The sequence below is a fragment of the Macaca mulatta genome, chromosome 3 (assembly GCF_049350105.2).
Source record: "Macaca mulatta isolate MMU2019108-1 chromosome 3, T2T-MMU8v2.0, whole genome shotgun sequence".
Taxonomy (NCBI): Eukaryota; Metazoa; Chordata; class Mammalia; order Primates; family Cercopithecidae; genus Macaca; species Macaca mulatta.
The window spans coordinates 152108385-152124827 of record NC_133408.1 but is presented as its reverse complement, the minus strand read 5'-3'; positions in this window follow the sequence as shown (position 1 = coordinate 152124827).

The window sequence follows — 16443 nt, the reverse complement described above, 5'->3', positions numbered from 1 at the left end:
CTCACAGCTGCATGGGTTGTTATGATTAAACCTGTTTCACAGGTGAAAAAACTGGAGCTTTTGGAGTCTGAAAGTTGTTACCCATGTCTTTATCTTTCTCTTCTATGGGACACTGCCTCCTAAGCAGGCAATTTTCATGAAATGCTGCTTGCTCCAGCAGAGACCCTGGAGACAAAAACATCAAGCAATCCTGAGTAATGCATATCACACCCACAGACTAAGCCATCAGTTCCATTTCATGTGTTTGACTGGACCAACTCAGGAGGCTTCCCTGGACTGGCCATTAGGCCTAGGGTGTAGAATGATCACAGTTCACCTGTCTGCAAAGAGAAGGAGAGCTCCTGAGTGTTGACATTTCCATCTTCATTACCAAGAACAGTACCTCCCACACCCTGACTGACCATCAGATTTACCCTGGGAAATGTTTTAAACTCATATTTCCAGGCCAGTCCCCAGAGATGCTGAGACCATCAATCTTAGGTAAAGGCTGGGAATGTGTTTTTCTTATGTGCCCCCAGATGACTCTGGTACAAAGGCAGTGTGGGGAACCACTGACCTAGAAAAATCAAGAGTCACATATTACAAACAAACCACTTTAAACATACCAGATCCTAATTTCTGGCCACTTAAAATGTTGTGGCCACACTAGGGACAGAAAGGAAATGGCTTGGGAATATTCATGCAAACAGCTGTAATAAATATTCACTTTGGATAACTTTTGTACAAATGACATAGAGATGTTGTGAAGGAAGTATTTAAAAAATTAGGTGGAATGACAAATGAATATTGGGGATCAATAAGATGCTCTCAGGTAGATTTGTATGAGGGCTTGTTGCTCATTCTTCACCTTTCTCTTTTTCCCCACTGCCTTCCCTTACCATCCCCAAGTAGCAGCTTATTTCAGTTGCAAGATAACACTTCAGAAATCAAACGGAAACCGAAAAATTACTTCTCTGGTTAGCATTTGTTTGGCAATATGTTTACTGCCTCTATTCAGCCCTGAGCAACTGCCAGGAAAGCCAAAAAGAGGGCAAGAGCTCTATTCATCTAATTACTTCAGCAGAAGAAAAATGTGTTAATTAACTGACCTTAATAATTCATATATATCTGAACCAAGGGATCATTAGACTTGCACGCAGGGCCTGGCATCTGAATAAAGGATCACTGGAACGATCTCACAGGCAGCCTCATTTTGGAGAGCTGATCTATTTTTGTTTTCTCAAGAACAGATCTACCGCCTCCAAAAATGATTGAAGAACTTTTCTGCAAATTACAGGTGTGCAGTAATACCTTGATTCCTCCAATTTCCTTAGCCCCTCAGGCGGATGCGAAATATTTTTAGAATCACAACAGCCTAACATATTAATTGGATTTTATTATGCTGGCTGCTGATTGGAACATTATACAGTAAAGGGGAATGTGACTGTGTGTGTCCTCTATAGACTTCCAAATAAGAATGAGGAGTGACAAGCATGAGGCTTGCTTTGCTGGGGAACTGACAGAATCATTCAAATCACAGTTCCCTCTCAAATATGCTACTGTGCAGAAACCAGCCCAGGAAGTAGTGGGACAGGCCTCAGCTTTTGAAGACAGTCTAAGGTAGAGAAAGGATGGTGATAATTTTATTCTCAAACATAGTGGGACCCCTGGCAGGTACACTGTTTACATTTGCCTTCCTGGGGTTTTGGCAGGGGGAGTGCAGGTCCATTTTAAATCCATAGATAGAAAGGCAAAAGTGAATCATGGTGCATTTGCAATGGAAATAAATCGTTTTCCAAAAGCATTTATGAAACAATTACACAGGCATCGTAGATGGAAAAGCACATAGATGGAGGCTGTGAGTCTATTTCACAGAGGACAAACAAAAAATGACAAAGAGTGGCAGGAGGTTCTCCAGAGGGTCAGCAAGACATGGCAGTGATGACAAAGACACAGCTGCCATGGCGGCCGGGCCACAGCACCTGCCCCCTGGCAATGACTCCAGCCCATCAGGCCAAGGCTGTCACTGCAGTGTGTGCACCACAGCTGAGCCCCAGAGCCAGCTGCAGAGCAGGGGGATGCCTGTCCTTGCCAGAGGCCCCAGAGGAGGTGGGAACAGGCTAGGAGCACTGCCAACACAGGACCCCAGGTGTCCATGGGTTCCAGGGTGTTACAGGTTGAATTATATCCCTCCTCCCAAATTCATGTGTTGAAGTCCTAATCCCCAGTGCCTCAGAATGTGAATTTATTTGGAAATAGGGTCGTTGCAGTTAAAATTAGTTAATGAAGTCATCCTGGGGTTGGATATGCCCCTCATCCAAAATTTATCCATTTATAGAAAGAATGCCATGTGAAGAGGCAGACATACACTGGGAGAATGCCATGTGAAGGTTGGAGTTACTGCTACAAGCCAAGAAACTACCAAAAGCCAGGAGAGAGCCCTGGAATAGATCCTTCTCTAGCACCTTCACAGGGAGCATGGCACTGCTGACACCTTGATTTCAGACTTCCAACCTCCGCAACTGAGAAACAATAAGTTTCTGTTGTTCCAAGCCATCCAGTTTGTGGTACTTTGATACAGCAGCCCTATGAAACTAAAACACTGGGCCATCAAGCCTATTTCTCCATCTATAAAATAGGGTTGCTTAAATAGCACCTGTTCATAGGATTGTTATAAGCATGAAATGAGACAATGCTGGTAATGTGGTTAGCTCTATCCTTGGCATATAAAGGGCATTCAATAAAAGTGAGTTAGCTACTGTTTAAGGGGCTACAGAATCAAATTAGCAAAATAGTGGTGACGGTGGACATCCATCTGTGATCTTTACCCTCCTAGGTTTTGTTTGTACATCCCACGAATTGTGATACATATTTTCTATCACAATGGCTAAAATATTTATCTGCATGGCTGATTCACAAACACCGCAACTCTCAAATTCTTCTTTCCATATCACTGCTTCACTAAATCACTCCTGGCTTTCAAATCCTCCACCAGCCCCTCTCTCTGCACCTTCCTCACTCCCTGTATCTCCATCCATCTCCACCCACATCCTTTTCCTCTTTTCCCTTTCTGTTTGCTGTGCCCACCTCCAGCTATAAATCTTTGCTCTCCAGCTGCTCTGCCTGGAGCAATCTCCCATTGTGGGCCCTCTCCTTTCTTTAAGCCCCCTCTCTCATCCTACTGTCTGCTCAAAAAACCCATCCACATCCAATTATAGTGAATGAAAATGGGAGGCAGGTTCCCACTCATACCTAAACATCAACTACCTTCTAACCCTAACCCACTCACAACTGTTAAAAATAAACCTTTAAAAAACAGAATAAGTCATATTAATGCAACCTCTCATTGCACCACAAGGAACTGTGACTCCACGTCCTGCACAGAAACGCTGCATGTGCATGGCAGGGAGGTGTGCATGGATGCCAGTTCAGGAGAGCGAGCTGCTGGGGAGGTGGCCTGAGCCCCCTCACCTTCCCTGCCCTGCACTGGTGTCTACTAGACACCCCCAGGGAAAGGCAGAAGTAGAGCACCCAATAATTCATCTGTAAACCCACAGAAAGAAAACCACGCCACACAGGCAGTCCCTTCCTCCCTCACTACTCTAATCACCATGAGTCAACCTTTTGGGATTTTCCTCCCACCAATTTTAGAAGCAGCAGCCAAGATAGGAGTTGAATCCAGTACAGCAGTGTACAAGTTTGTGGTGAGAGGAGCTCTTCTACTCTTTACCAACATCTTGTTATCAACAAGTAGATAGTAGATGGTTCTCATGTTTGCCTGCCAGCACCTCCTAGTTTCTTTTGAGGAACTGTTTCTTCCCTGTTCCATATGAGTCTCATGATGCAATTAAGCACAAACATGCACACAGAAACAACTGACCCAGATTGGGTCAATCATCATACCTCATTGCCCTGACCACAGTGACTGCCCTAGGAATAGGCATGAGCTATGATGACCCAGTGGAGCCCTTCTCTATGTAGGCAGAGAGTGAGAGAAGTGCCTTTCCCACTGGGGCTGGTTGCTAAACTGGAAGGATGTTTTCATGGGATTTTCATTAACTATCTTCCTCATTGCATTAGGAGACCTTGCCTGCAGGAAGAGGACGAGCCAAAGAGGGAGGGCAGAGGAGAGAGACTGACGCCCACACAAAGCTATAGCAGCAGCATTGGAGCCTCAGGATCCAGCCAAGCTTAAACCATAGCCACCCCCCACGCACCCTCAGTTCCAGAGTTGCAGGAGTCTTATTTAGCCTGATTGGAATCGGAGTCCTGGTACTTACAACCAGAGCTGATATTTAGCTTATTTACATCCATAGGGTGGTAATGATACACAAGGGCTGGGCTCTCGGCTAAATCTCACCCTTAAGCCTTGAACCACACCGTAAGTGAAAACAGCTGACCCTGTTTTTTTCATCAAAATGTTGCCTTTTTGACCTGCCCCACCCCTAGCCTGTGTCCATAAAAGACTTCAGCTGGCAGAGCAATACAAGCCGCTGAGTGTCGAGAATACAAGTGTCTAAGCAGTGAGCAGAGAAGCAAGTGAGTGTCAGAGACTAAGACAGATGCAGCTAACCTCAGACAGCGTGGTTCTGGAAAGGGGCCCCGTCCGAAGACTGCCAGGTTTCAGAGAACAATCACCTTCCCATTCCCTTTCTAGCCCCGCTTTCTGCTGACAGCCACCCACCACTCAATAAAGGCTCCTGCATTCATCGTCTTTTAAACAGTTCACGTGACCTGATTCTTCCTGGACACCAGATGAGAACCTGGGTGCTGAGAGGGCGGGGGCTACCACCCTGAACTTCCACTGAGCTGCTTGGCACTTGGCCATCCCTAGACGGCAGAGCTGAAAGAGCACTGGTTGTGACACACTTGGATGTTGCTGCAGGGCCCGCACAGAGCCTGATCGCGCCAGAGAGGAGCGACCAACCAGTTTCAGTGTTCATTTGCTCCAGTTCTCACACTCACTTTCACACGCTCCCGCGTGGAGTGGCCAGCAGCAGGCTGAGTGAAACAAGCCACTCCAGTTCCCACCTGCGAAGGGGGTCACACGATCTTTCCCGTCTCATTATCTACAGTTTATGGTCAGCAGCCATTTTGACTGTGTTATTGGTTGTTTAATATTTTGATAATCACCACAGCTTTCAGCAAAAAAGTCCTGACCCATTGGAGTAGGTGGTTAGCAGTGCTACCCGGGCTGTGAGTGGGCAGCCTCCATTCCCTGCAGCCTATGGCTGCCTCTTTAGAATTTCTTCCTCCCCAGATCCCACCACAACAGGGGATGAGACCTGAAAACTCTCTTCCCATCCCTGACATGTGAGGAGGAGAGCTGCAGGGGCAAAACTAAGCTTTTATTCCTTATCTTGACGTAGTCCCTGGCTAGAGACATCCCAAAAGACAGGACACAAGACTCCACAGGTATGTTCCATAAGGAAGAGATCAGAGCAAAGTCAAGGAAGATGAAAAATGACTGTTCAGAGAGCAAAAGTTCAGAGAAACAGTGGGTTCTCCTCCTCCTGGGAAGATGGCACTGCCCATAGAAGGATAAGTACAGTTTTCCCTTTATAGGAAGACTGAGCTATGAGTGGGAGGCTGGTGAGCATTCCACATGCTATGTACTGAATTATGTCCCTGCAAAATTCACATATTGAAGCCCAAACCCCCAATATGATGGTATTTAAAGATGAGGCCTTTGGGAGGTAATTAGGTTAGATGAAATCTTGACTGTGGGGTCCTCATGATGGGATTAGTGCCCTAATAAGAGGAGATACCAGAAAGTTCTCTCCCCTGTCTCCCCTGCCCCTCCTCCCCTCTCTTTTTGTTTCCCCACCATGTGAGGACACAGTGAGAGGGTACCCATCTACAGACCAGGAAAGGGGTCCCCACCAGAAACTCACCTCACTGGCATCTTGATCTTGGACTTTTGGCCTCCATAACTGTGAGAAAATAAGTTTCTGTTGTTTAAGCCACTCAGTCGATGGTATTTTGTCATGTTAACCCAAGCTGACTAAAGCATCATGAAACCAAGAACCTGGCTGAGTATATGGATTCTGAAAGCAATGGAGCAACCCAAAATGTTGAGAAAACAAGCCGAGAAGATGGTTCAGCCCTTCAGCCATGCAGATGAGAGCAGGGGTACCCTCAGAATTTTGCTGAATGACCCCAGGCTGCCCCGGCTTTTGTCTACAGTGATGTCCTGGTAATATTTAAGCTCAGTGTTTGCTGACTCCACAGCATCCTCCCAACCAGGCAGGAATTTCAGCCCCACAAAGATGCACTACAAACCCTCAAGAGGAGTCCTCAAAAGCTACCCCACAGGTTCTCACAGATTGGTAGGAGCAGAGCAGCCATCCCTACACACCTGCCTCCACGGCTCCACCTTCCCCATGGCTCCTGCATGGCCTCTCCACTGTTCTGCTGACTTCACTCCCCAACGGGCCTCAGCAGTTCAGAGGCTGTTTATGTAAAGGACACAGGACAAGAGTGGCATCTCTGTGTTATGCGCAGTTGTAGAGCCTCACCAGCCCCAAGGTGTGACAGGCCTTGGGCCTGGATTAGGGCCACTTACGCTGACTCAAAAGCAACACAAAACTCTAAATGTTAGGAAGAAGAGATGGGAGTCTCATTCCATGGCTTCTTGTGCAAACTGATCCATCTTCTCCCCAGATTTTAAACACCAATGCCACCAGTCACCATGGCAAAAATATGGAATTAACCTAAGTGTCCATCAATGGATGACTGGATAAAGAAAATGTGGTACACATACACAATGGAAAATGATTCAGCCATTTTTTAAAACAGAATGAAATCATGTCTCTTGCAGCAACATGGATGGAACCAGAGACCATTGTCTTAAGGAAAAAAAGTCAGATGCAGAAAGATATCACATGTTCTCACTCATAAGTGGGAGCTAAATAATGTGTACACATGGACATAGAGTGTGGAATGGTAAACACTGGAGACTCAGAAGGGTAGGGGGCTGGGCAGGGGTAGATGATGAGAAATTACTTAGTGAGTACATTAGGTAACATACGTATGTTGGGTGATGGATACCCTAAAAACTCTGACTTTACCTATATACAATCTATGCATGTAATAAAATTGCACTTTGGCTCTTCCAAGTCAGACATAAAGTCCCTTTACCTCTTTGCCCAGAGCAGGCACTCTGATGCCTTACAGTAACACATTAAAAGAAACAACTCGACTCCTCTAACTCTTCAATTAAAGATCTAGTCCCATGTGACTCTACTTACTAAGTACACAGCTGTCAGTTTCTCTCAAAAGCAAGCAAAAGGCTCAGGGAAAGTACCCTATCAGGGCACCTTGTTATACAAGTAAAGGCAAATAAAAGCAGGAAGGGGAGTTGTCACTGACCCCCATGGGCCAGATATAGCCACATCTCTGTTCTAGTCCAGGCCTTGTGTCACAGACACACCATTACCAATTCAGTTACCATTCAGGTACTTCTCAGAAAAGACTTGAGGAAAGCCAGTGGTGCTTGGCAGAGCACAGAGCGTGGATGTTAACAGTGGCCAATTGCCTAAAGAGAGCATGCAAGAGAGAGACTAACTAGTGTAACATGGGGAAAAAAACAGCCAGTCCTGGGGAGGGAATTTGACCAAGCTGCCAGCCAAGATTAACAGCACAGTTCCTCATCACCCATCAGAGGGCTATGCTTGATTTCCCAATACCCCTTCTCAATATGTTTCTCCCTCCATATTAGACTCTTACAAGGGTATGGGAAGTTTCAAGAAACAGGACTTTTAGGGGGCTCGTCTCCTTTCCCCACTCCAGGAGACACTTGGCAAGCCCATGCCTGCAAGGAAGGTAGACATTCAACAATGGGAGTAATTTGCCATCTTTCAGGAGAATGAAATACTGGGTGCATTGTTTCCTCCAGGCCCCACCAAGAAGAGGGGAACAGAGGCCCCTTATCTCATGCCTCAGCCCATCATACTACCTCCCTGAGAGCTCATGCATGTTTGTTTTTCTGGCTTCTGGAACCTCTGCTTGGAGCTTTGCAGAGTTCCATTTGTATCCCTGGCTTTGGTTTTTAATTTACAGTTTTGCTGCCATCATCAGGAAGACTATGGGCAAAAGCAATGGCAGTTCACTGACTAGATAGACAAGAGGGCTCAGGGTCTTGGGAAATTGTGCTTGGTGGAGAGAAACACAGGATACAGAAGCATACCCTGGAGAGGCATCTTAGCTCTGTTAATACCCAAAGCATCTTTACAAAAATACATTAAAGGTAAATTTAGACTAAAGTAAGGGCTATTACAAACAGAAAATTTTATGGGTCTGCTAGGAAAATGAACATTTGGAAGTTACTGAGAGAAGCCAGTCTGAGATCTGTATTCTGTGGATACAGATAAAGACTGAATTGTCTGGCAGATACCACTGAGACAGAAGAAATTATAAATTGAAATAGGGGCAAAAATACCCTGAGTGACGTCAACCTCAATGATGATATTGATTTTATTGCTTAGAAAATTATTAACATCGGCATGGTAAATAAGACTTTCTTATAGCACGAAGAAATGACCCCCACCGGGTGACACCCTTGTCACCTATGAAAGGTAGGTTTCCCAAAAGTGCCTGGTAGTGGGAGGTGGGCTGTTCAGAGGTTGTTTTCCTAATCCAAGACTTGCCAGGCAGGGTGAGTGGTGGTTCCTGGTGCCCTGCAAACTCCATCCACTCTCTCTTTTCAGGAACTTGTTTAACCCCGGCTGCCCCTCCTGCCTCTGCCACCGGCCTCACTACCTCCCATGCCACCTGTGCAGGTTTACCTCCTCCACCACCACTGCCATTCTGAGAGCAGCAAACATTCGGGATAGTAGATCATCATCTCAAACTCAAAAACTAGATCTATGATCATCCTTCCATCTTCTTGTCCTCCTATCTTCCAACTCAGATCTACCTCTTGGCTTCGTTTCTGACAACAGCACCTCTGTTCTCTCAGTCACCCAGACTTTAAACCACCAAGTTACTTTTGACTTTTTCCTTCATTAGCCCTGCCCCTAAACCCACTGTGTAGGGGAGAATTAACCTTACCCAAGGGCTTTAAAATGGCTAATGAAAAGCATCCAGCACTCGCTTCCTCCACAAAGAACAACCAAAATAGCAAGTAGATAATCACACTGCAAATAGAACATCTAAAAGAACACTGAAATTCAACAGAGAAGTGACAGGAAATACCAGAGGCATAAAAGCAGAGGGAAGTGAGGTGGCCAGTTGGGAGCCCAGAAAGGCTTCCCAGTGCAGAGAAAGGGTAAGTGAGACATCCCCAGCAGTCCACATTCCCACCACGAACTCCAGCAATCCTTTTTTTTCTTTTTTTTTCCCGAGACGGAGTCCAACTCTGTCACCCAGCCTAGGGTGCAGTGGCGCGATCTCGGCTCATTGCAAGCTCCGCCTCCCAGGTTTACGCCATTCTCCTGACTCAGCCTCCCGAGTAGCTGGGACTACAGGCGCCCGCCACCTCGCCCGGCTAGTTTTTCGTATTTTTTAGTAGAGACGGGGTTTCACCGTGTTAGCCAGGATGTTTCGATTTCCTGACCTCGTGATCCGCCCGTCTCGGCCTCCCAAAGTGCTGGAATTACAGGCTTCAGCCACCGCGCCCGGCATATATGCAATCTTAACTACAGGAGAGCCCCTCAATTCTTGGGTCCCTGAGACTAGCATAGGACGCTCTCTAGAGGCCATATGGTAGCAGTGCTCCAGAAAGGGAGCCCACACTGAATTCCGCATGCCTGAGTGCTAAACAGCTGCAGCATGGTACCATTTTGAGAGGCCAGGCCCCATCAGACTGAATACTGCCAAATAGTCCCTGCATCTCCACATCCCTGCAGCCCCACCGACATCCCCTCATGTTGCCCAGGCTGCTCTCAAACTCCCGGCCTCAAGCAATCCTCCTGCCTCAACCTCCCAAAGTGCTGGGATTGCAAGCGTGAGCCACCATGCCTGGCTAATTTCTTTTTAAGTTAATCAATTAGCCATGTGTCCAGCCAAGACCACGTGGCAAGTGAAATATGTAATTCAAATTTGCTATTTGATCCTATAACTCAATAGAAGTATGCAAATTAACACTGTGATATTAGAAAATCAGGAAAAGAAAATTTACCACGGTGAAATTTAATAAAGACAGAACTTGGCTAGGTCCATGCTGGCTGGTCGACTTTATACTTTCTCATAATACCAGTTTCATATATGAGCTATCACATCAAGCAGGGATTCAAAACACAGATTGGAAACTTTAGACCCATATATTCAACTGCCCACTGGACATCTGCTGTTCCTCTCAGAATTTGGTCAGCCTCAGATTGGAATTTATCAACTTCCTCACCCACAAAACCTGCTTTTCAGTATTCCCCCATCTCCATGAACAGCACTCTTATCTACCCAGAGGGCCAAGCCAGAAAACTGAGAATCATGTGTGACTCCTCCTTCTCCCTCACCCACTTATCTAATTATCACCAAGCCCAGTTGAGCCTCTAAATATCTTCTCCATTCCCAGTCCTCCTGCTCCAAGAGGTCATCACCGTCTGACAACTGGCTTATACATTTCTGCTAGCTGATCTTAATGACTCACCTCTTAGCCCTTCTAATTCTCCACGGTGCAGCCAGAGTGATTTTTTAAAAGCACAAGTATTACTTTGTTATTCTCACTTAAAGACTTTTAATAATTTCCCACTGTCCTGTGGGACCCGACTCCCACACACCATCAACACCTGCCTGTCCAGCCTGATCAGGCACCACTTCCTCTTCCTACTTGATGCCCCAATTATTCTGAACTTCATCCAGTTCCTCAAATTCACTACACTTTATTTCTTAACTCCACGTTCTTATTCTATTCCTTCTACCTGAAACACTGTTCCCTCCTCTTTGCCCAGCTAATTTCTGCACATTCATTAGGTCTGATGACTGTTCGAATCTTCTGGGAAATATTCTGTACATATTAGGTTTTCCAAAGATGGCCATATCAATATCTCTCATTCCACATGCTCTTTGGAGCTCTGAGCTTCCCATGTAAGGAATCCAACCATTCCAAGGCTGTCATGCTGTGAGGAAATCCAGGTCTCATGAAGAGATAATGTGTGGGTTAACTTGCCCAGATAACCTGCCCAGGGGCCGGATATGCAAATGAAGACACCTCCCATGATGCTAGCCCCCAGCCATGCAAGTCTTCCTGGATGAGGTCCCAGGTGGTATAGAACAGAAGAACTGCCCCACTATCCCCATCCCAAATTCCTGACCCACAAATGCTGTAAGTGTAATCAATTGGTGGAATTATGCCACTAAGCTCTGGGGAAATATGTTGCCTAGCACTAGTAACTGATATGCTTTCTCTTACCACCCAGGCCTGGATTAGACTCCCTGCCTCTGGATTCCCAGAGCATCCTGTACTTTTCCCATCCTAAATTTCCACATTGAAGTATCATTGCCGCCTTGCTCATGTCTACCCCACACTAGATATGAAGCCTGTAAAGGCAGAGACCACATTTACCTTATGTACCTATATATCCCCAGCACTCTGCGCAGGGCCTGGCACAAAATAGGCAATAAATAATAGTTGTCTAGCAAATTATCAGTAAGAGAGTGCCACAGGAGCATTAGAAGGATTGCCAAAAGCATTGCCACAACAGGAGAAAGCAGCCCAGAACACGCACCCTGTAGAATGGGTGTGTCATCTTCGTGTAGGAAAGCACCCCAGATCAGTGTGAGGGTTAACAAGAGCCTAAGCCCAGTTCCACTACAAAATCAGGTTTCAATTTGTGAAATTTTCATGAAAGGAAGACAAGCTGTGTACTGGAAGAAAGACCCAGATAGCAGAAAGGTTACAAGGTCAGGGCTATGGCTCTACATGGCAAATTACACTGTGAGTTTAGACACAAAGGGACTGAGAGAGAGAAACAACGTCTGGCCGACCTTTATCTAAGGCCTGAAATTAAATATTAATCATAGAGCCTGACCCAAATCTATTGAGGCTACAGCTGAATCCTCTTTTCAACAGAGGCCTTTGTGGAGCTCAAAGGATATAGGGAAAAGGGCCAGGGTGTCACACAGGGGAATGATAAAAGGATCAGGAAGATTCATTTATTGGATAAGGAAAAATTAAAGGAGGTTAGCATAGGAGTCAAGGTTTTATTCAGAGAAACTAGATGGAAATGTAAACACTTTAATTCCATAGTCAAAGTAAAAACCTAAAGAACAAGGAATATTTTCTAATCTTATTTCCTGGTTAGAACTACGACAAATGAATTGAAACATGTTTTATTATATGTAAAATAAGTGTTACTAGCAACACAATCATGTTTAAATCAAGAAGGAAGGCTGAGCATTGGAATAAAAATGTCCTTAGAAGCAACTAGAAATTCAATAAATTGTTTTGACAATAACGAATACCTTTTGAGATTTTCCTCTCTTCAGTTCCAAGATTTTTTTTCCACAAAGGTACTAACATAAAAAAAAAGCTGTTAATTAAAAAAAAAAAAAAAAAAAAAAATGGCCACACGCAGTGCCTCACACCTGTAATCCCATCACTTTGAGAGGCCAAGGTAGGCAGATCATGAGGTCAAGAGATCGAGATCATCTGGCCAACATGGGGAAACTCCATCTCTACTAAAAGTACAAAAAGTAGCTGGGTGCAGTGGTGCATGCCTGTAGTCCCAGCTACTCGGGAGGCTGAGGCAGGAGAATTGCTTGAACCCAGGAGGCAGAGGTTGCAGTGAGCCGAGAGCACGCCACTGCACTCCAGCCTGGAGACAGAACGAGACTCCATCTCAAAAAAAAAAAGATTCTGAGAAATGCAGACATTTGCTAGAAGTACTTGCTAGAAGACATTCTATAAGCAGAGAGAACTGGAGTCTCACAGAGGTTTCAAACTGATTTTTTGAATCTGCAAAGCTTGTATATGATAAAAAAGAAATCCAACAAGTATAAAAGGATATAAAATACAAACTAAGTTTCTAAAAGTGTTCTTTTAATGCCCAGTTTTTTTCTGAAAATTAAAAATCCTTGAACTTATTTTGGGTCTACTTCAAGATACATTAGGAGTAAATTTCTGCATTTGTGCCAAGAAAAAAAATCTATTTGATCAATGTGTGCTGTTATTACAGTCACTTTCTATCTTAATTTTACTCTTCTTAAGTTACTTTTCCTACCCTCAACATTTTGAGACGTGACCATGGCAAAATCCTACCACCTAGTGGAAAAACTCTCCACTCTTTACTCTAAATCCACTTTAGAATTTAGACTACATTAGCTATTAGCCATTAACTACATACGTAGATCACTTTTAAAACTTACTTTTAAGAGAATGAGCTGTTCAAACATCTTTAATCAATGAAAAAAAATGTGTAAATTGCAGTACCAAAAACTTCAGCAATGTTACCATTTCCAGAAAGACAGTATACTTGAACTGCAGATCGTTATTAGGACTTTTTCCATTTTTATGTTCATTTAGTGTTGAGAACATTAAGATCTAGACACAAGTGGGCGACATCAGGCACAGTTTTAATTGTCCTGTTCACATTAAGCATGATAAATTCATATCCCCCCCGTCTATGACAGTCATTCAAACTGAGAAAAGATGTCTTTTCCAACAGGTCTGTGAAGCAAGTCCCATTCTTTTAGTAGATTTTGAGGTTGCAATTTTTTTTTTTTTTACAAGGAATAAACAGCAATTCTGTTTCTTCATAGATACAGATTTTCCAATGCTTTGTTTAGTTTGATTATCCCATCCTAGGCAATAGTCTTGAAGGCACAAAACTTGCTTTAGAAATTATGGACTGAGGCAGTAGAGAAGAGAAAGAGAGGGAAGTCAGAAAGTCAAAAATTAAAATACATAAATAAACAGCTATGAGGAAGAATTTAATATCATATGCTATAGATCCATAATGTGTTTTTAATTTCTAATCACTCAGAGGAACTATGGAAAACCACCATATTCACCCATAAAATATCCTTGACTGCCAAAAGCAGAATCCTGGGTTAAATATCTGACCCAATATGGGTGGACTTTCCTTTCTTAGGTCAAAAATTAAGACCAAAGAATAAGTTGATATGGAGTCAAAGAAAATAAAGAAATAGTCAAAAATCAATCAAGATTCAACTAAAGATGAGTGCTAAAATAACTGGAAGTAAAAACTACACCTAGGAAACTGATACAAAATGGACGTAGGAAAAGCTTGAAAAAGGAAATGCCAAGTATACTGGGTCAGAAGGCAACCATGAGAAAAGAGTAGGTCTAATTTAGAGCATGACAGTTGCTGGGGGGTTAGCGAACCATCCACTTATAAGCTGGGTCTCCTAAGATCAATGCAGCCTAAGCTCTACCTTCACATCCATGGCTCCTAGATAACCATACTCCATTTTAAACACTATTTGCTGAGGAAAAAATGAAAATTGGAAAGTATCCAAAGAAAACTAAAATGACCATAGAAGGACAGTTTTTTAACAAAGACAATTTAAATGAGTTAAAGATGGAAAATCTGGTTAAAGGACAACAAATGCAAAGAAGAAAGAATGTAGGAATGAAAGAATGTAGTGCACATTCAAATTTCTAACAGAAAGGACGAGAGCAGGCAGACAAAAGAACTAAACCCGGAGTGGTGGCACAGCCCAGTGGTGCAGTGGCTCACACCTGTAATCTCAGCACTTTAGGATGCTGAGGCAGGAGGATCACTTGAGCCCAGGAGTTCAAGACCAGCCTGGGCAACAAAAGCAAGACCCCATTCCTACAAAAAAAAATTTTTTTTAAATTAGCCGGGCATGGTGTCACACACCTGTAGTCTCAGCTACTTGGGAGATTGAGGCAGAAGTATTACTTGAGCCCAGGTGGTCAAGGTTGCAGTGAGCTATGATAGCACCATTTACTCCAGCCTGGGTGACAGGTCGAGACTCTGTTTCAAAAAAACAAACAACAAGAAAAGAATTAAACCTGGAGAAACCATAATGTGAAGACGTTCAGGGTCTTGGGCAAAACAAACCAAAAAGACCAAGACAGTGTAAATTACAGGGAACACAGCAGAGCTTTATGAAGAAGTAAGGACTTACTGGCTGGGTGTTTCTTTTTCTAAACTTTGTAAGTCAGGAATTGAGCTGAACACTGCAGAAAATGTCAGGAACACACAGACTTTCTTGTCTGCCAGTATTGTTATAATCTGTAAACTAGAGCAGTTTCTTAGGTTGCCAACCTGTGCAGTTGCCGAGGACACTGTGCTTGGTTTAGTACTCTGCTACTGCCATCTTGAAATTATTAAGAATTTATAAACATGGGGCCAGCACTGCATTTTCAGTTTGCACTGGGCTCCACAAATCACATAGCCGATCCTGCACTAAATTCAGACTGTAAAGAATTCCACCACAGGCCAGGCGCAGTGGTTCATGCCTGTAATCCCAGCACTTTGGGAGGCCGAGACGGGCAGATCACTTGAGGTTAGGAGTTCAAGACCAGCCTGGCCAATGTGGCGAAACCCTGTCTCTACTAAAAATACAAAAAATTAGCCAGGCGTGGTGGCAGGTGCCTATAATCCCAGCTACTGGGGAGGCTGAGGCAGAAGAATAGCTTGAACCCAGTAGACAGAGGTTCCAGTGAGCCGAGATCGCACCACTGCACTCCAGCCTAGGCCAAAAAAAAAGAAGAAGAAGAAAAAAAGAATTGCACCACTACCAGCAAAATGTCTCTTTTCTCCTACGTCTGAAAACAAAACAAAACGCACAGACAAAAACCAGACAAATTTGAGTAGAGAGTAAAGCAAGAAAAAGGACAATCTATTCACCCCCTTTTCCTGCAAGACCCCCTTTCTGTTTCACCTGCTGACTGAGCTCCCCCTCATCATCCTTCTCCAGGACAGCAGCTGCAAGGTCAAGGAGAGTGGACCTTGACTGGACGAGCTGCATCATCAGAGTTCACTAAGCAATGGATTCCTCCATAAAGGTCACTACAAGTTAAGAAAAGCTTTCCCTGGTCAACTTTCATCTCTAATCTTTCCAGGTTAAATCACTCTTCATGAAGAATCCACAATCCACCTTTGAGGAGTAAAGAGATGCATTTGCAAATAAGAGAAAGCCTAGGAAAATTAAAGGTTTCTTATCCCCAAGAAATTTTAATAAGGAGGAAACTGTAGGAAATACCTATGTATATAAATACATTCCTAAAAGCTACTGTTTCCTTATTCATTTATTCAAAATGCCTTCTGTCTGCCAGACACTGCTAGGCACTAAGGTTTCAAGGATGAAAAAGGGAGACATGGTCTCTTCCCTCGTGGTGGTTACAGCCCAGTGGAAGGCTGTCTATAAACCAGGAGTACGCTAAGTGTTTCACAAACACGTGATCTCCTTTCAAACACTATAGGGTCAATGTTATCACCCTCATTTTCAGACAGGAAGGAACTGAGAGAGAGGTTAAGTTTCCTTCCCAGGCCACACAGCTTTTAAGAATCAGAACTAAGATTCTAATCCAGT